Genomic DNA, 21916 nt, shown 5'->3' on the forward strand with positions numbered 1-21916 from the left:
GTGCACAAGAGGTCGTTCACAAGCACCGGAATCTGGCATGGTGCACACTTTTTGTTTTGGAAGGGGTGCGAGGGGCATGTCATTAGTGTTTGTTAATTGCTGCTAATTGGCCGCAACAATATGATGAGCCCACCCACAGGGACTATATGAATAAACAAAAATAAAAAATAATTACTGAAGGCTAATTAAAAAGAGTTTGCAATTCATGAGATTCTTTCAAAAAATTTGCTTGGAAAAAAAATTAAATACGACATACATTTGGCAATTATTCTTTAGGCTAAATTAACTTTCTAGAATTGACCCTAATATTTTCAGGCATATTGTGACTGTATTCAATTACAGAGAGCTTGTTTGTGGGAACTGTTTGTTTGCAATAACAACAGAAAGTTTAGTTCAGAACACTTCTTTTCTGATGTCTGGTCTTTCCTGTCCCATCTTAACACAACAAACTTTAAACATTAATCCATGACAATCCATTAAAGAAACTACCATGCTTTTTTGTCATGAATATTAATATTTTGTTTACTGTATCATGGGCATCCATTTGGCTCTTTCCAATGTTTTTGTAATATACTTGTCTATTAAGCCAACCAGACCCTACAGCCTCAAACACTCCCGACTGTACTCCATTACTGTAACCCTTACTCAGCATCGTACCGATGTGGACAGACTTCAAGCGCAGTGAGACAGAGGGATGCCTCTCCCATCTGAGGGTCGAGCGAGAGCTGCGCCTGAGGGGCCGTTCTTTGAGAGGGCCCATGAGACAGAGTGCCCTCAGCCTCTTGGTGATGATGGTGATTGATGCAGGCACAATTCAGACACCCCAGACGTTACAGCAAATTAAAAGGCTATTTTGTAAAGTTATAAAGGAGCAGAATGGCAGGGCGGGGCTGAAAGGAAGGGAAGGGGGGGTCCTTTCCCCTGTCCCCTCCTGCCCCGAGCTCTGTCACACCATCAGCTTCTGTTTAGCTTCCTCAGCGTCATGAGTCCCTCAGGGGTGCTGTCACAAACCTTTCACAGCAATGGTGCGTACGCCAATGTCGCTTGTACACAGATGGGAGTTTGTGTGCGAGATGAAAAGATATATATATATATATATAAATCCATCCACGAGCTAAGATTGCACTCTTTATTTGTGAGTCGGAGAAAGTCAGCGAGCACACATTGGCGAGGAGGTTTCTTCAATCAGACAAGAACAAGGCAGTTGATGCTATGAATGGCCTTTAGTGGGAAGTCCTACGCAAACAGGGATGGATGTCTTTGCATCAGGTTTATGCTTTTGGAAAGTGACTTTGTCTCTGCAAATAATGTGCCTAAAGGCAAAGCAGCAGCATGGCCTCCATCGACGGTGTATTCGGCTCTTATCTACATGATTTACAAATCATTTATCTTCAATTTGAATTTAATTGACCCGGCTGACCTGAGGATGCGCACGTTGTTGGAGGTGCGCCCTGCCTGGGAGCAGCGTGTGTGGGGAGAAGAGATACGAAGCCAGACTGCGTGAGGCGAGGCGGAGCAGCCTGCAGGGTGGACAAGTCACACAGCTCAGGTCAAAGCAGTGTCAAGTGGGGAGAAAGGCCAGCTGAGCTGCCTTGGCGCACACATTGTGCTCATCAATGCAGCTGCCGTCAGTTATCGGGAGTGCCGGCAAAAAGGGGAGGCCCCCTTGGCCCGAGGGGGGTGGGGCTCAGGAGCGTGCGTCAAAGAGTGGGGGATTGGACCCTGGAGACATATGGTTCTACTAGCAGGAAAAAAAGGCTTTTCCACAGGACACATGACAAGTCTCTCACTAACACGTCACCTGTCTCGCAAAACAAATGATCAGTTTAAAATATGATTTCCACTAATGCAATCACTGGAATGTTTGTTCTGTGCAACCATTGATATTACAACTACCGTAATTTTCGGACTATAAGTCACGGTTTTTTTCATAGTTTGGGTGGGGGGGCGACTTATACTCAGGAGCGACTTATATACATATATATGTTTTTTTTCACTTTTTTGGGCATTTTATGGCTGGTGCGACTTATACTCCGGTGCGACTTATAGTCAGAAAATTACGGTATATACTATTTAAACATATATGTGAAATATATGTTCACAGACACATACTAACATCCAATAGAAGGTCTTAGACTTCTGACATTAGTATCATCATCTGTTCCCACTGGTGACAACGAGAGAAGGGGAGCCATCTGAATGAATCGATCCGCTCCGTCGCTGTTGAGAGGTCACAGACGACGTGCGATATGTACACAGGCGAGTCAATGGAAAATATTAGCCAAACAGATTAAGAAAGCACGGGAGAGAGGTGGACCGACGGTGTCACGCATGGCGGCATGCATTTGTGCATCTGTAATAGGCACGTCCCAGTCTGCTTCTTCTCTGTGTCAGCAGCTGTCAGTCTCTGATCTCTGAGTTGTATGCAAGCAGGGGAGTCCTGGATTCAACATAAGAATACAAGTGGACTGCACAAGTGTCACGGACAGACTGCGTCCCGATGCCGCCGCCCACCCTTGTCCTTTCAGCTGGGCCTTCTCATGCTCACTCTTTTATCAGCGGCAGCTCTTTGGGACCGGGCTTTTCTCAATGCACAAAACAGATGGATGTCTTACAAAGGGCCAGGCTTTTTTGCAAGCTGGTGTTCTACATGGCTGATTACACCTAAATGCCAAAACCAAAATTGATACAGTGGCTTGTGGTCATTTTATGCAATGAGCTTTGCAAAGCAGATAGAGGGGAAAATCAAACCGGTGACTATTGTTGGCAAATGTCAATAAATTCTCCAAATGAAAGTACATGCTGTTTGATGCAATGTGTATATATGTATGTGTATATATGTGTATACGTATGTGTATATAGTATGTATACGTATGTGTGTATATGTATCTATATATGTTTATATATGTATATACGTATGTGTGTATACTATGTGTATATATGTATATACTGTACGTGTATATATGTACACTACCGTTCAAAAGTTTGGGGTCACAAAATTGTTTGGGTGACCCCAAACTTTTGAACGGTAGTGTAAATATTATTATAATAAAATATTATGAATTAAATATTATAAATTATATCTTATATTTGTATAAGATTATATATAATCTATGAATATAAGTATACTATATTATATTATTATATATATATTATATATTATATTATACTATAGTATATTATAAGATTTTTTACACAGAAGATTATATATATAATCTATAAATAATTATCTAAATAAATATATACACTACCGTTCAAAAGTTTGGGGTCACCCAAACAATTTTGTGACCCCAAACTTTTGAACGGTAGTGTATATACGTATATGTGTGTGTATACGTGTATTTATGTGGTATATAAGTGTATATGTGTGTGTATACGGGTATATGTAAGTGTATACACACGTATACACATACACATAGTATATACACTTATGTGTCTATTTGTATATGTGCACACGCGTGTGTGTATATATACTACGTACGTGTATAGATATTATTTTATATATATATATATATATATATATATATATATATATATATATATATATGTATATATATATATGCCTGTGTAGAAATATATATATATATATGTATATATATATATATATGCCTGTGTAGAAATAAAAATGATAAAAAAGCAGCACCTAAAAAACAAGCTGTATTCCTTATCAGCAGCTGTGTCCTTCCCGTCTCTCTTTCCGGCTGCCCGACCATCCCTGTCTGGCCTCCCAGATATGCTAATTGCTATGTAAGAATATCCTGTTAGATAATTAGCATACATTACCCCGCGCTCATCTCCGGATTAAGTCTTCGTGGGCATAATCGCATTTGCGCTTCTCTTTCGAGCCCGGTGTTATAGGTGAGATGTGGGTAAATACAATTTATGCTGATCGTACTATGTCGTGTGGCATGCATTAGGAACTCATAGAACTCTTTCAGGACATATTCTGTGGACTGAGTTGACTGAATGAAGACAATTATCTTGCCAGTAATAAACTGATTTCTGGTCTTGCAATCCAAGTGCGGAAGGGTTCATTGTGAATATCTATGCGTTGGTCTTTGCTGTTTACTGGTTACTTTACAACATAAGAATACAAATGGACTGCACAAGTGTCACAGATTGTTGATTTCAATGCACCTGTCTATGGGGCCGTTTTCATTAAGCAGCGTTTTCATTAAGTGCGAAGCAACCAGTATAACAACGGCAATTGCACGGTTGTTGTATTGCTGCTGAGCGCTTCTCCAGCAAAATGTGGGATGACACAAGGGGAATTTGTATGTACTCTTAAGTGCTATGATTTTCATCTGTACCCTGAGTACAACATTATCATGACTTTGGACTTTTTAAAAGAAAACTACAAATCTAATCTGGCTCATTGAATGAGTTTGAATTGCTGGGAAAAAGTGTAGCCAATTGGCATTTGAATCATATCACACAAGAACCGCACATGTATTGATAGCCACCCCTCTACTTTTATATCTCATTTGAATATATTGAGTGAGGCCATCTGTAAGCCATTTATCTACATCCAAAAGCCGTTAGAATTGTTGCGTCCTCCCCTGGCCCGGCCCCCCAGCCTCACGGGCACAAATCAACATGCATGTATGTGATCAGACTCATGTGGAAACACCTTTAGGAAAAATAGCAGGCAAGAAAAGAAAAAAGAATCCACTGTTAAGCTACAGTGTATACATTTGTTCCCAACACTGATAATTTCATTTGCAGCCTTTGTTGCCTGCTTTAATATGCTCCTCCAACCATCTGATGCCGGTGACGCAGCTTCAGCAAAGACCTGCCGAGGCTGTCACACATTACAAGAGAAATGGGCAAATTTAACAGTTCGCCTCGGCACACCTGGGTACCGGACCCAGGCCGTATATTTCCACTGACAGTTCAACATTTCTGCAATGTACTGCAACTTTACTGGCAGTCAATAAAGCCACAGTGAGAGAGGAGCGCTTTTAAAGCTGTCACGTGTTTGAGGGATCTCATACGTGACAGGCCCACGGGGCAGAGCGGGGAGGGCAGACATTTATGTTAATTCTGCAACCTTTATGCTTCATGGATTGTGTACATTAAATTCACACTTCTGTTTTGTGTGAGATATTAAAATGTCTCCCCTAGCAGAGCCTGAGGCAGAACAAGGCGTCTTCATTCATTACCTTTTGCACTTATTCAAACTGTTAAGTCATTTTTTTTTTTTTTTTACTAAATTGACTCCAATCTCATAACTTCTCTGACATTATAGTATTTTAATTTAAATGACTGTAGACTATCAGTAAGGAACAGAGATAGCTTCATGGAGCACTTTGGGTCCAAATTAATGATGTCAATTCCATACTGTTGTTTTCCCATTTCCATTTCCTCCATTGTTACATGATTATTCCTGAATAAAAGTGCAAGCAACATTTCATCTTTTGTTCCCGCTTTTTTCAGCTCACCCTTTAAGTATGCAACGTAACAACCAAGGCACCTTTTTTTTTTTTTTTTTTACCTTTTTTGAGATTTGACACTTTGGTGTCAAAATAAATTAAAAAACACATGCTCTCAATTACTCGACATTTTTTTATATGATGACAGAAATATGACGTTTGTGAATCGGATCTGCATCTTCACCCACTGAGCTACGAGAGCGTTGTGTCCGTAGGGAAGTGGGTGGCGAGCGTCGGGGGGAATGTACAGAGTGAAGTGCTAATGGAGCAGCTGATCTCACCCTGAGCGTCTGCCAGTCCCAACGCTCTGTGACTCTTGACTAAGACATATGCTCATGACAAAACACGTCTGTGGCTGCAGCTTTGGCACCCCTGCTGCTCTTTATTCAAGCAATCTCTGCAGGCCTGAGCCTACATCCCCAAAATTGTATTTCTGCCCCATTTCAAGGAAAGCAACCGAATGCATCTGCTGAACTGCTCTGCCGTCACAAAAGACCGTTTCTGGCATGTGAGGCATTACCATTCAAACTGTTTGTTGAAACTGCTTCATCAACACAGATGTTACCAATGCCATGTCAATAAAGCTATTTGCAGGCTGTCACATCGGACTTGTTGGCTCCCATAGGGTGCGAGCACAAATGACAGAGCCGGCGGCAGCAGAAGGAGCGAGAATCATTGATTCTTCACATGTGACCTCAGATAATATCACCGGACCGGTGATCAGCTCTCCGCAGTGTCTTGCTGCTCTCCGTTGTTCGGCTCTTCTCTCCAGAGATGCAGAGAGATGTGAAAGTAAAAGTGCACCATGCTCCTCGATCAGGAGTGGTCAGAGATCAGCATCGCCCCCCCACACACACACTTTTATTCCTTCCCCCGAGGGGAGTGAGTTTCTACAATTGCCATGTCAGGTTTGATTCACTCGCTCTTTGACATTCGCCAAGACCATTACTTGGTGCCTTTTCTATTCAAGGATGAAGGAGATGATCAAGCAAAAGCCCGGATTGCTGCTTTCCCTGCTTGTGGTCATCCCTATTGTGGGTGACAGAAAAGATATAGCTCTCTGCTGAACAAAGGTTTCTTGGGAGATCAATTTCTCCCTTTACCCGGTGTCACAAAGAATGAATACTATGTGGGCCTTATCCTCTTAGCGGTGGCGAGGTGAGCAATCATTGAATATTTTCATTCCGGCCTCACTCACTGAAGTCTTGTGGCCTGTGGTTAAAGGTTTGTGTTATGTATTGATCATCTTCATCCACTCTGTCAGTAGACAAGAGGAAAATTAGCGCTTAAAGGCTGCTCAACTTTAAAGCCGAATGAGGAAGGCACATATACGCACACGCGGGACACTTTCAACCTATGTTGGGTCTTTGCTGTTGCAAGTCCCCGATTTGCTCATGTTTCATGTCATGTTGAGTATTTTGTTTACCTGTGTTCTTTGTTGCTCTGAAATTACCATTTGAGCTTTGTCAATACCTTGAAGTATTTGTCTGATTGCCTTGTTATTTTCCCTTCATAATTCCACACACATCTATTTCTGCAAGATCAAAACTGAACGGTCTGTTGCTCCCTTCATTTGAAATATTTTGGTTAATCTACTAATATACAGTGTGAACAGAACGATCGCCTTCCTTATGTAAATGACGTCTTTCTCTCAAGGCATTCAGTAATGACGGTATTAACAGCCGGCAAGTCTCAGTCAAATCTGCTTGTGTTAAAACAAATACATTGTGATGGAAGATATGACTCACACTGGGCTTTGCATTAGACAGGTTTTACGCACCATTACTTTCACTATGCTCATGACCAGCTACTCTGAGATATGTAAATAATAGACTGGAGTCATAAGTGTGCAGCACAGCAGTAGGGAGGGGTGGGAATCAGCCTCCAAACTGTCAATTCCAAACAATATTGTGTGTTTATCTTTTAGATAAAGGTGAAGGTGTTTCCTTCACAACACTATCGGTTGGCTGTGTGAATGGCTCGTCGCGTAGCCACCAGGATCTACCGTTCTGTCTTCTGTTTGTCAGTTTGGTAGTGGTAGTGTAGTGCAGTGTGTCGCAACCATTATTGAGCCAATCACGGCACACATTTTACAGCGAAAACCATCTTAGGGCACACACAGGTAAAAGTACATTTTATGGCTTCCAAAGTTCACAATTGTTTTATGTATTTGTTGATTTTCAGTTATTCCACTGAATGGCATGAACCGCATGGAAATTTGGACTTGTTTATGATTCATGATGGGGTATGCAAAGATTTTAAAAAGAAAGTAGCAAATATAAAGCACCAGTGAGCTGAGAGACATACTCCTGACAATGAAAAGGGTGAAATGGGACAATCTGTCAGGACTTGTGATGAATGGAAATGCACCTTTGTCTCCATCCAGCAAGCAGCACAGCAGTATTCGACACCGTCATGGATGACATTTCTCTCATCAGTCATGTTCTATACATCGGTGGTAAATTACTCCATCGGACTTGGCTTGCACCTGTCTGTCAGACAAATGGAACAGTTGATGTCTCCCAGACAGGTGAGTGACGAGCACGACTATTGGGAGGGGAAAAAAACATCTAAAAGTGAGAAGCAAGAGGATGAAAAAGATGGCTTGGGGCAATGGGCCAGAGACCATTTCAACTTGAATTCCCTGTGTTGGACTCCAGTATCAGTCAATCTCAAATGTGAGAAATTAAATATCCTGTTTGTATTTGAAAATGCAGGCACATGCTCGAATCAGAATCAGTGTGAATCATTGACAAAGGGAGCTGACTGGAGGCGCACTGGGTTACGGAGAGCAGGGAGTCAGAAGAGAAGCTAGAACAGATGGTGAGATTTGGGTTTCTTGCAGGGAGTGCATAATGTGCCACGAGGTGGCAATGTCTAAATTAATATGATTTGTTCACCTTTGATATATAAGCGGATTATAGCTAATGTTCAAACATGGAATTGTGAATAGCCTTGGATGAGAAGTGACACTGAGTGGAATAGTATTAGCGGCCCCTGAAGGACTCATTGTTAACTTCTTGCCTAATCCTTATTAGGACTCGCAGGTCTAAGGGAACTGTCCGTGGCCACGGGGACATGTGCCCCCATTGTGCTGCTGATGGTTAATCACGCCGTCATGGCAGGAGGAGGGGAAAGCCAATGAAAGGGAATGAAGGATCAAGAAAGTATATAAAGGCCCCCTGCCCTTAATGGGTGTTACTGAGTCTTGCCGAGCGCTGATCCGCCTTCTTGGCTTTGAGGAACGAGTGCAGAACCTTCCACTCAGCATGTGCAAATGAGACACAGACAATAGATTAAACATAGGTACAGATGGAATGAATGCATACTTGACTTTAAATGGATTTTGACAAATTGTGCCAGCAAGATTTTTTTTTAAAGCTATGGCTCATCAATGAATTAAATTTCAAGTCTTGCCTAATCATTTGCACATTTGTGGCACCCAAACGTGGTAACGAGTGCAGTGTTAAATCATAAAACTAGACCCTTGTGTCTACGTGTATATGGACGCATTTATTTGTATTAAAAGCCTGATCAGACTAAAAATGCTTCACATACACACCAGGAATATTATGATCGCGTCAAGCCCATTCCGATCAAGATGATATTCCAAATGAGAGGGGTGGTTTATGTCAATTGATAATCCGATCAGCGCGCATGAAATAACGTGACAGTAAATAATGATGAATATCGTCCTGTATTTTATATATTCTCTCTCACCTATTCTTAGGAATGCAATGACTTTGTTTTCCTCTGGGTGTGTTCCTTCCGATAACCTATGTCTCCCCTCTCACTTACACATGTCACGCCAAAGTTCACCACTCCAGTCCTCTAGGAAGGTGCTAAAGCACAATGTGCTACCACTATCATGTAAATGACTCCATTTGAAGTACCTTTGCAAGATCGGTGGTTTGGCAGAGATCACCCTTCGGGAGCATCTCTACATTGTGCCGTCACAAAGGGCAGCCGTGGCATTCCAATTGACAGACCAAAGGTCAGTGTTGATACAAAGAGAGGTGCATGTATTAAAAGGAAATCAGGTTGTGGAAAGGTATTATTTTTAAAAACTGGGTAAGGAGGAAACCCCCTGAAAGTTTATTCCAGCCCCCCCAAGATATATAGGGGGTCGCCTACATTATCGTCAAGCTGAAAACTAAAGCATGCAACATTGCGTATATAAAATGGCAGTAAAAACAAATTTGTCTGAAAAACAAAATACTTGATTGTTGGGTAAATGGATTCTATAACCCATTATCTATGCTGCACCAATAACAGAGCGTAACAGCAGCAACACCATCCAATTGTGAATTCCAGCGCCTGCAGAGCCAGCAATCAAAATGCTATTAAATTATGAAGTGACACACACTGAGCTTGTCGCGCAACTCACGCTTGTTTGTTTTGCCTTCATTAGAGGCCGAGAGCTGGCAATTGTCAACACAAACAAAGCCGAGCTTCGACGTGTCCACCCCCACCCCTCCATCACTCCCGTTGCCTAACGGCTCGTAAAGGGTGGATGAAGTAGAAAACCCCAAAAAGTGTTCCTACAAATTGAAAGAAAAAGACAGATATGAATTATTTAATATATTCTGTCTTTTGAGCTGCAAAGAACATTTGGCTTCGATATTATGATAATATCAAAATTGGCAATAATTCAAGAAATGCTAGAAATCAGCAGACACTTGCAACCTGTAGACTGCTACAAGCCAACCACGTAGTATATGAAACTTTCCACCTGAGGCGACCTCAAAAATGACCTTTTTACAACCAATCTATTTCCTGTTGTTGGCTTTTGTTCACATGTCTGTTTTGGGCCTTTGTTTGGAGTGACGCAGCACTCTGCCCCTCAGCTTTTGTTTATCCTCAGAAAATTGGACCTGTTAAGGAACAGAGTCTCGCACCAATCTAACCAACAATTCATCCTCACCCTTTCGTTGACTGAAAAAGAAAAAGCCTATATTGTTCCCATTAAATGTGTTGTACTGTTCCTCTAAATAAATAGCATGATTGCGGTAGTTAGATGGGTAAACGCTCTGTAAGCTGCCATTAGAGGCGAGCAGACAGAGCACAGAAAGCAGACGGCAAGCCAACATGCTGTAGCCACCTCCAATTTTCCATAATAGCGGGACCATTTGCTAACAACACCCAGGTCTGGCCAAGTATTATTTAAACAGTTTGTGGACTGTGATGGGAAGATGTTTTGTCAGTAAACGGTGCCATGCGACTTAAAATAAATGTTTAACCTTACCAGCTGATCGAGCTATTACAGAAATTGAGTTTTAGTGAGGCAAATAATGTTAGAAAATTTGACGGACAGAGTGCATCCCAATCAATGTCTCCTCAATGACCAGTGAGAGCTTTTCATTTCATTTGGGTTATATTACAAGTGTTAAAAACAAGATGAGACCTCCACTTGATGATAAAAGCAAAGAGAATGTGGCGTGTGTCATCTGCTCAATGTTAGGAGCTGGCGCTTGACTTCTGACTCATTGCATTCATTTAGTTAGCTCCCATTCTCTTAAGTCTCTAAATCAGGGGTGTCCAACTTATTTTTGTCGCGGGCCACATCATAGTCATAGTTTGCCTTAAAGGGCCATTCAAATTGTCAACCTAAATAAATGTATGAACGTCTCATATTGTATATATAGTATAGGCTAAACAATAAACTGATGAATAACTAGTTTTCAAAACAGAGTAATAAAAACTGTTCAAATATTTAAAAATATAATATTGAAGTCAAATCAAATTAAATATTTAAAAATAAAAACTATTTAAAAAAAATTAATGATAATAAAAATTGTTAACAATATCTCTATATTTTAAAAGTGAAAACAATTTGAAATTTTGGAATTGACACATGAATTCGATGCACAATTTGTTTTCGCGGGCCACCTAGAATGATGTGGCGGGCCGTATCTGGCCCCCGGGCCTTGACTTTGATACCTGTGCTCTAAATAATGGGTAGGGAACTCCAGGTCTTCAAAAGCAGTATCCTGTTTCCATAACATCCCTGATTCAAATTCAGCTCATCAGCAATCTCTGTGGAAGCCTTTTCCTGATCCTTTGAATGTGGTGCGTTGGAGGAGGGCGACGTCAAAAACAACCGGTACGCGGCTCTAGGGGAACTGGAGTTCCCTACGTCTGCCTGCTCCAAATATATGATTGAGATTAATGGGGATAACCTGGTAATAGGGTAAACATAAACTTGTGTTTGTGTGCGTGTGGACGTCAAGATAAAAGATGTTATTAGATTTGAACCAAGGGTTAATGTTCTTTAAAGCGATACAGACACATACGCGCAGTTGAAGATCACAATCCTCAAAACTGATTTAAGATGAACCTCATTAAATCAGCAGTCATTTTGCTTACGATCTTGACATACTATATTTCTGTCTGTATAATGAATTATGTTTGATTTACATGAGTACCCATTGTGACCATAAGCTCTATCCCTATTCATCTAGCTACAATAAAATGAAACAATGATTGAAAATTAACAAATAGAACAGTGGCCATGACAGTCAAAATGTATGGACGGTATGTTTGTAGCAGTAATTACTAGTATTACACTGATTAACGTGGATATATGAGGGAAAGTATATTATAGTAGTCCAGATAAGTGGAGCAGCATTGCATGAAATCAAAATATCATCAAACATTACATTCACCCATTAAGGGCACTAAGGCTACGTAGAACATCAATAGCCAAAATTAATTCATATCATGACACATTTGTTCAACAAGACAGTGATATATTCTTAGCCATTAAATAAGTATTTACAAATGATATTATTTGGCACAAGGGATGGTAAAACTGCAAAAGTATGTTCTTTGATTATGCCATCACATCTAGATATATTTCTTATAAACACGTGTTGGTTAAATTACGTTCACATCATTTTTGCTGCAGCTACAACTGAAAGGGACTAATGGTAGTCATTTGGAAATACATTTCCAGAAAAGTGATCAATCAAGTCCCGTGATTAACATATTAAGAATGTGTTAATATTTTATGTTTAATTAAAATGAAATATTTAGCACCTTTTAGGTGCCAGGTGCTGATAATCATTCTTGTCGTTATGATCCTTTGGCTAACAAAATTTAAAACAATGAAGTGTCTTTGTGTTTAAAGGTTGCCCAAATATTCCAAATAGAATATTTTCAAAAATATTCTAAATTAATTTAACAAGTTGTCTAATGTCATGAAAATATGCTGCTGCTGTGGTAACACTGAGTGAAGAAAAAAAGAAAAAGCATTTTCTGTGTTTTCTCGTGATTCAATTCCACATCCTGAATTTATGCGCCAGCAGCAAACAACTTTGGTTTTGAATGTGATGAGCCCAAACATATGTAAGTGCTTGTTCATGATAATCATTGTTTTCTTTCAATTTCCTGCTGGCTGTGATTCTCTCCGGTGGTCACAAATAAAAAATAAATCAGAAAAAAGGATGCAAATGTGCAAGCTCTGCAAACTGTGTGCTGTTTACTCCTCTTTGCATCTCATGCATCCAAATTAAGCAGCAAGACAAACTTTACCACCCACCCTTGAGGCCCTCAAATCAGGAATCAGGCTTGATAATGACTATGCAGGGATAAAATACGGAAGGGAGACCAAAAAAAAGGGAACCAACTGACGTGAGCGGGCTATTGTTCCTCTTGTGGCACAGAGTATCTTACAAGGAGAAATCATGATTTATTTCAGTGGTAGGAGAGATGTCAGGTTGAGCAAGGGATGGAGGTACGAGTCAATAATGATAAATTCCTCCCGTCACATAAGCGGCCAACCCCCAGTATTCACGCCATGATTAGAGGGGAAGAATTCAGCACCTCTGTGCCATTACCACATTTTCATCATCAGGTAGAGAGAGAGAAATGTATCGAAGAATATATTACAGTATGTATTTAGGAAAAAAATTTAATGTTGAAAAGTGTGCTGTGCCTCAAGCAAGATAAACCTATACCTCTCACAGTAGAACAATGAAAGATTTATTTTTGCAGTTCTGACAATGTATAATTCAATGGCGCCAGTAAGTGGATCCAATTTTGTTTGCTTGACATTTCTAGTCTTAGTAATGATCTTACACTAATTACTATTGAATTTGGCATCAATGACAGCTTGATCCTTTATAGAATTATTGAACTGGTCATCAGTGAAATATCAAATGAAAGTGAGCATGGCGTGGTCAACGTTCATTAATCACCAATCATCAGTGGGGATGCGCCACTACGTTGATTTTTCAACCGATGAGACTTGCGTATATGTAGTAAGAAATGATGCTGACTACTCACACTGGCAACTCTGATGGGACGTTTGGTCCCTATAAGCTAGTAGAAAGGAAATTGGCTGTTGTATTTACAGGATGTATGGCCAAAAGATAGGAGTTTGATGATAAACAAAGTGGGCAGAGGAAAGATCCTTGAGGAACACCAGTTGAAAGGATTTGGGTTGAATGAAAGCCTCAGCCCCAGGTGTCAGATTCCAACAGACGTAAGACTGTCATTGAAAACGTTACGGGAGATTATTTTGCACTCAAATTGAAGAGGTTGTGGATGGTTAGCAGTCCAGTCAGCTGCCAAGGGGAGGTCATTTTATGATTTTTGACAAGACAATTAACGGGCTATAGAGGAAGTGAGGAATCTAATTGCCCAAAAAGGTTATTATCCAAGAGATGAGTGTGAACCTGAGAACTTATATCATCTTTTTTGAGGATTTTTGAGACAGTGGACATTGACTGTCTCAGTCTGAGACAGTTTTGTTCAGTTTGGGGATGAATTGTTGCTGGTAAATGGACGAAGAGGAAAAGAGAAAAATAAATTTAGATTTAAGTGCTGCGGTCATGTTATTTTTATTGTCATATGATGAATTTATGTAATAAATAATACAAAATCATTATGTAGGACCCCAAATGTGCAAATAATAACATTACAGTTAGATAAACATAATTTTACTTCGTCATTGTTTTGATTGGCAAATCAGATGAAACTGCTTCATATCTGAGGTGCTTAAGTAAATATTTGTGTGATGAATAAGTCCCACCGCCCTTTTATATTTGGAATGTGGAACACATATTCTTTAATTTTAAGTCTTGTGCAAACACAATTGGAGGCTGAATAAACTATGTTCTTTTTTTGTTAGCCTATTGTTGTGATCTCTGAAAAATAGATTTAATATACTATATTTAATAAACAGTATTCGTGCAAAATGAGTAATAATAGTAAACTTCATTTATGTGTGCCTTTCTGTGTACTCAAGTACATCATGCCATTATATCATATAAATTGGCAGTTGCCGTTTATTTATCCTCATAATATTGGGTAGGAGAAGAACAATAGAAGAGGCAGCTGACAAAAAAACGTCTCTTCCAAGCAGGAACATGTTGAAAATACTAATCAAACATCATTTACAACATGCTTTTATTGAGCCTCCTAAGAGAGCGGCTCATCCCGCTTCTTCGCCATGGTAACCAGGGATTCATTTCAGAGGTGTCATGCTGCATTATCATCTCACCGGTTCATCCGCTCCCCTCCGCCCTCTGGCTTGCTTGCTTTTGTCCCCCCTCTGTTCAGAGCCCTCAATCTCAAACCTGCTCAGCGTCCTGGAAGGAAAACATCTCGTATAAAGCTCTGTCTCCCATCATGTGCACCACACATACTCACAACCGCACACTTGCATACAGATCATTGCGGACCACACAAAGTATACTGTATTTTACCAACATGACCTCCAAAATATAGTCACCGGTTATGGAATGTCATTGAGGTCTATACTTGATTCTATGGTTTTCGTTCTGTGGTGAGGCCATGCATGAAAAAATAATACAATGATGGAAGGTTAAGCCTTAACTTTTAAATCATTTCACAGTCACATTTTTCGGGAGAATTACTTTCTGGTCCATAATTGTATTCAGATATTGTGACATTTTCATGCTGCTTCTTTTTGAAACTCTCAGTTAACGGTTCGCTCAAAGACATATTAAGTCGAAAATGTTTTCTCAATAAACACGCCTGCCCTCATTTTGAGACTGTTTGTAATGAATTTACACACACGCACAGGCACTATTGCTAAATACTATTGAACGAGTCATTAGCCCCAATTAAACGATGTCTCATAAAATGTATCCCACAGCGCATGGAAAGTGTACTGTCTGCTCCCCCCCAGGCTGCACATGCTTAGCGGGAGGTCTCTAATGGTCTACTGTATTAAGTGCCATGCTCTGGTCTCCTCTGTATTGTGAGCTGGTCTCATTTTGATTGTGAGCCCCTGTGAACAACAGAAGACCTTCATCAGACAGTAATGCATGATACTGGGGATGGATGCATGACTCGGTAGTAGATTGCCACCTGGTGGTAGAGTATGTTAATGCGCAAGGTGTTCATAGAAAGGGAAATACTGTACAGGTAGTCCTGTTTATAGACTATGAAGAATATAATTCGGAGGTGTACATGCTAAATGTTTTTAATTAATTGCACTTATTCACTGCATCCAGGTGTCCCAGTTATCATATGTACCGACCAGTGGCGTGCTGGGACCATTTTTCAACCCGGGCGTTACATGTCAAGTTGCTCCAATGTTATCTTGCTCCCTGTTCCGAGTGTGATGGTAAAGCGAGTTGCGCAGTTTTGCGTGTCGCGACTGCAGATTCGTCACAAGCGACTTGGACCTTCCCTGATCGCAAAACTGTTCAAATTCCCAATAAAAACGCTGAGCGAAACGTTTCGTTTGCTTTTCCGACTGGCTGCAAGAAATAGCAAACACAAAAAAAAAAAAATATATATATAGAAAAGTCATACGTGGGATTTGAATCCGTGACGCAAAGAAAGACAGAAGGGCTTACATAGCACCGGCTTAACGGCTGTGCTATCATGGTACATAGCTGGTGCAATAGATAATGTTCAATATAGTAATCACTAAATTACCGGCGAGGGTACGCGTCGATCTGACCCGCCCATGTTAACTGGCTCCTCGGAACCAACTTGACATGGTCGCGTTCCAAGGCTTCACGCCAACCTAGCACCAGGGCATCATGCAATTATGACAGGATGAACTTTATAGACACATAAGGAATGGGTCCAAGTACTAAAGCAGCGGTGTTATATCGATCGGATTTACGTATTAATAGGAGCGTGGAGAGAACTAAATTTCACAAATGGGTGTCTGTCGAACGAGGCGCGGAGGGTGAGCGGTGGGATATACAAAAGTTTACCGCTGAAAAGGTGGTACACTTGCGCAGCTTACTTGTGTAACACAAACATAACGTAATAACACAATACAACAACCTTGGACCTCCCCTGCCAAATCTAAGTCACTTCATACGAATCAATTAAATGACCTTTGATTCGAGATTCGTGGCCTTTGACTGTTGTGGACAAGAATGCATTTACCACCTACAGTATTTGATACAGGACACACAAAACAAATCTGAATGGGACCAAAGTAACATACTTCACTCTCGAGGAGCTTCCCAGGCCCAAGGTGGTCCCGAAGGTCCTGAGTGAAAAGCTTATATGGGCCTATTTTGCTCCACAATACATTTCTCAGGAAGCTCCCATTCCATATGTCATATATTACTGAAAGTAAAGTAAATTATATGAACAGGAATTCATTATTCATTGTGATGAATTAAAGGTTTTACTTACAGCTTTGGAGGGTAGGTGTGGGTTTGGGTATCGTGGGCCTTTGTACAGAGCAAACTAATGAGGATGTAGTTAGCGCTCTCGGAGAAGGTGGAGGATGAGAAGAGCCAGGAAGGGAAGGGGAGACCTGTCCAGGAGCAGCAGAGGGAGATGGAGAGTGCCTGAGAAATTTCCTAGGGACTCTGGGCCCTGGTTCACGGAAGGGGATGAGCTGGTCAATATTGATATTGATCAAAGCCTTCCCCTTCTTTGACACCAGGGTCGCAGATTTCCCTTCCAATTTGGTTATTGTAAAAGGGCCCAGCATTGCACTCTCCATCTTTCCACCCTTTCTCTGCTCCTCCCTGACATTCTGCCGCAGGACTTGGTCTCCTACAGCAAAATTGTCGTCCCTACTTGACTTCAACTTTCTCTTCCTCACCTTCTCCTGCACTCTGGCCACATTTAATTTTGCCTTTTCAAAGTGGACAGGCAGTTCCTGACGGCCAGTGAATAGAGACTCGTTACCCGCAAGCTCTTCAACCATTTCATTATCAACCTGAAAGAAATGAGAAATTACAGACAATATTTGATCAATTAGTAAGATTAATAATAGTATGATCAATAGTTGAATGCACTCACAAGAAAGTCATCAGGGATCTGGGAAGGGTAACGAGCCTCTCTACCAAAAAGTAAATAAAAAGGAGAATACTGCGTCGTCAGTTGTTTCTTGGTTCTAATGGCAAATAGTGTGGCAGAAAGGTGATAGTCCCATGTTTGGGGCTTGTTCGCCACAAGTTTGCTGAGAACCCTGAAAGAACATTCTACAGTATAGTAATACCTCCTACCTCTTGTGAATTGCATGCCAGACATGTGCATTAGTAAAATACCTTTGTATGGTGCTATTAATTTTTTCCACAAAACCATTTGTCTGTGGGTGGTAGGGAGCACAGAGGCTCCTCTCTATCCCAAGCTGTTGACATAGCCCATAATTGACCTGCAAAATAAGGTGTCAGAGTAAATCCTTATTTTAAGTATAGGACTCCAGAAATGTTCTTTTAAATGCAGCTTTCCTTTTCTTAGAAGTCGTAGCCTCTTCTACTTCCGTCTCCTCATTGGGCTTTTTTCCATTTCCGAAGAAGCTTTCCAAACATCTCTGTTTCTTGCTCATATTTGCTTGCTTCGTGGGCTCGACTGAGGTGACATGTCACGTGACCGAGACGAGCGTCTTGACCTGAACCGACGGATGTAATTGGGAGAGAATCGCCAATATTTTTATATTTTTCAAAATAAATTCTAACTCATTTTTGCTAGCTTTGCGGGCTCGACTGGGGAAACATGTCACGTGACCAGGATGAGCGTCTTGACCTGAATTAATTGATCGTCGATAAAAAAAAACTATATATTTTTTTTCTGTGCTGCTTGGCGGCCCGGTACTAAGTAACCCGCGGACCGGGACCGCGGGTTGGGGACCCCTGATGTAGATGACTGTCTGTATGGTAAAGGCAGAAAGTATAGTTCAAAGACAATTTAGATTATTTATACATTTTGTATTTGTATCATACAATTGAATAGTTTTGCATTATCTATCGTGTTAATATGCACAAGTAAATTAAGTTTAAAAAATGTGAAATGCTTACCCTTCATAATGTAATTTTGAGCTCTTCTTTTATGGCCTGCCCATTCCGTTTTTGTGAAGTCACACGGAAAAGTGTGATGAATCAGAAATTGTTCTAATTCATTTAGTATCTTTCCATCCATCTCTGTATTTATGTGGTTCGTTCCTGTATCTGTGTATCTGTATGTCCGTGTGTATATGTATGTATTGTACAGTATATGTATGTGTTCTACCTGTTTGTTTGTCTCTATATGTCTTTGTGTGTCCGTGTCTCCTGAATATTTTAAGGATTTTTGGGGCCTTTTTATAGACTAGTAATACACAGCTGTGGGTAAATAAATGTAACCATCTCCCCAAGCTATCAATCTAATGAGACACCTGGTGGCATTTTTAATGTCTTCAATTGGGGCCTGTGAGTTCCCCTCTCAAAATACCTGATGCAGTGGTGCAAACAAACTTGATCATTCAAACTAAGTGTGTGTAGGGAAAAAGGTTGTTCCCTTTTCTGCACCAAACAACAACATGGGGTTATTTGATAGAAAGTATCTACGTATTTTATTTTGCACATGATTTGTATTTGTAGAGTGTGTGGGGCGGAAGATTTGGAAGGAGTCGATTGGGTAGGACCTGACAACATCCAGATGAGCTATACATTTTGTTAGAATGTACAGTATATTCTGCTTTTGTGCCCCACAGATAGAGTGCTCCTTTTGCGGTACGTGGTACCATTTGAAATGTGTGGGGGAACCAAATGCGGAGAAGTACTGTTGCCCTTTATGTATTTGAGCTTTTTTTTTTGTTCTTCTTTTTTCTGGCATTAAAAGTTACGTATTGCCTTCCCCACCAAGCTACTTAAATAAAGATGTTTACCTGATCTGTTAAGTTGTGTTCCATTTGGAGTTCTCCATCATGAGCAATTGGTTGAGGCACACAGCTTCCTCGCGCGAGCCTAGTTTATGTTGTATTGTGTTATGACGTTATTTTTGTGTTACACAAGTAAAACTCGCCTTTATTGACTTTGTTTGTCTCTGATTATTCATCACATTTTAACGGTCCTTACACTGCTATTTCAAAATCCATGCATTGACATCATCCCTGACATGGTGGTGCAAACAAACTTGAACGTTGGGCGCGCGTGTATTCTAATACCTCTGAGGACTTTTGAATGTCAACATTGTGCAGAGTGCTCTGATGTCAAACCTACTATTTTTTTCATTTTTTTTTTTAGTGTTTGCTATTTCTTGCAGCCAGTCGGAAAAGCAAACGAGACGTTTCCCTCAGTGTTTTTATTTGGAGTTTGAACAGTTTTGTGATCAGGGAAGGTCCAGGTCGCTTGTGACGAATCTGCAGTTGCGAAACGCAAAACTGCGCAACTCGCTTTACCATCACACTCGTAACTCGGAACAGGGAGCAAGATAACATGGGAGCAACTTGACATGTAACACCGGGCGTTTCAAGTTCAACCGGCCCAATAGCAGGCGCACAGGGATAATAGAGCACCGCTATATCACTTAACTCCACATTTATGGTCTGACTGTGGGTGTCCATCACAGAAAGTGAAAAGTTAGTTAAAATATGAAAAAATTCTCTCACTCACCACTCCTTTAATGTCACTATGAAGGCCCCCTAAAGAAGCGAAGCGATGGGGTACTACAAGCCGTCTTGATCTGACTGAAGTGCTGTCAACAGGCTTGCAATACTTATCAGACGAACGGTAGTAACGTGACAGGAACACAACAGATACTGGGTAACGCCTTGATGTCGTCACTGTATACCTGGCCGCAATCTTTGGCCCCTCTGAATGACAACAGTGACATCTAGTGGTTGTAACAAGCATTTTGGCTCCTACATCATCTATAAACATTTGGGAAACAAAGACATGTTGATGCTGGAAAAATCCCACTAAAGGCAAGAGGGGTATAAATAACGTTTTAATTAAAAATACTGAAAATAAACAAATATATATTTCTTTTGCTGTAAAAACACATTACAAACCTCGCAAATTATATACAGAACACAACCAAAACTTGCTTTAGATAATACACCAAATAAACCAAGCAATCAGAGATAGCAGACCTAAGTGCAGTTGAATAAAAAGTCAAGTAACTACAGCATCAATGTGTGCAAGGGGAACACTAGTATCCGCAACTTTTGTTTCTAAACCATTTATTAGTACATTGTTAATTTAATTTAATTTAATTACACACAGTTTATTATACAAAAACACACAACCCAGGTGGTTAGTAGACTACTGTAGCATTTAAAGTATGTTTTATGTTGCATTATGTCTGAGGTGGACTACCTCCTCGCAGACACTGCCATGATAACTGAGGGCATCTTCCTCCAGCTCTTCATTTTGACAATGGACATCTACTTTTTTCTATTGTGTGTTCAATGTTGCCCACGCTGCATCCATTGCAGCCTGGTCATCCTGGAAGGGGGATCCTCCCATCTGCGGTCCCTTCACAAGATTTTCTCATTTTTCCCCAGTTGGAGTTTTGTGAGGTTTTCCTTGCCCTGTTGGGATTTAAGATCAGGGGATATTGAGAATAATTGTCAACTTAGGCCATGTGAAGCTCCTTGAGACTTGTCTCTGATTAAGGGCTACATAAATAAACTTGACTTGACATAATGAATATTGTTTCCTATTAATAAAATGATATACAATATACTTATTTTCTGAAATGCAAGATGAATAGGTTAAAAAGCACATAGCCTCCTACAGATTGTAACCTATATTTTGGTCATTGAGTAATGACCACCGTCTTTGGAGAGGTGCGACAGTGCCCGCTATTGACACCGATGTAATTAAACTGATGCTTCATTCATTGCTCAATGAGGTTTAATTTAAAAAAATCATCTTGTCATCTATTTAAAGATCCAGGAAAAAATATAAATATATTCTTTGGCCGTTGTATTGTTATCATATAATACAACCTTTGAATATTTGAGTATATACTTTTGTGTATTTATGGGCATTTTAGTTCTTATCAATACTTTTTATGACTGTTGGCCATCACTGTTCATGTTGTAATTGTTTCAATATTTAAAAATTCTGTATTTAATTTATTTGAATGTTTTATACCCCTCTTGTTTGCTTAACCTAGCGTTATTTGGTGCCTCCATTACAATACTTGATGTTTTTGTTTTGTTTTTGTCAAGATGGAAATCAAGACTAAACAATGATCCCAATCTCAACTTTTGCACCAGTCAATGTAGTCTCCCTCAAATCCATGTAAATGTTAATTCTTCATAC

General features: G+C 40.3%; 1 long non-coding RNA gene across 1 annotated transcript; it reads right to left on the reverse strand.

The window, feature by feature from the left end:
• Nucleotides 1–14697: 14697 nt before the first annotated feature.
• LOC119133518 lies at nucleotides 14698–20358 on the reverse strand. Its single transcript, XR_005100149.1, has 2 exons — nucleotides 20258–20358; nucleotides 14698–15025 (listed from the first exon to the last, which is right to left on the reverse strand). It is a non-coding gene; the product is annotated as an uncharacterized LOC119133518 (long non-coding RNA).
• Nucleotides 20359–21916: the final 1558 nt, after the last annotated feature.

This window comes from Syngnathus acus, chromosome 14 (genome assembly GCF_901709675.1).
Source record: "Syngnathus acus chromosome 14, fSynAcu1.2, whole genome shotgun sequence".
NCBI lineage: Eukaryota > Metazoa > Chordata > Actinopteri > Syngnathiformes > Syngnathidae > Syngnathus > Syngnathus acus.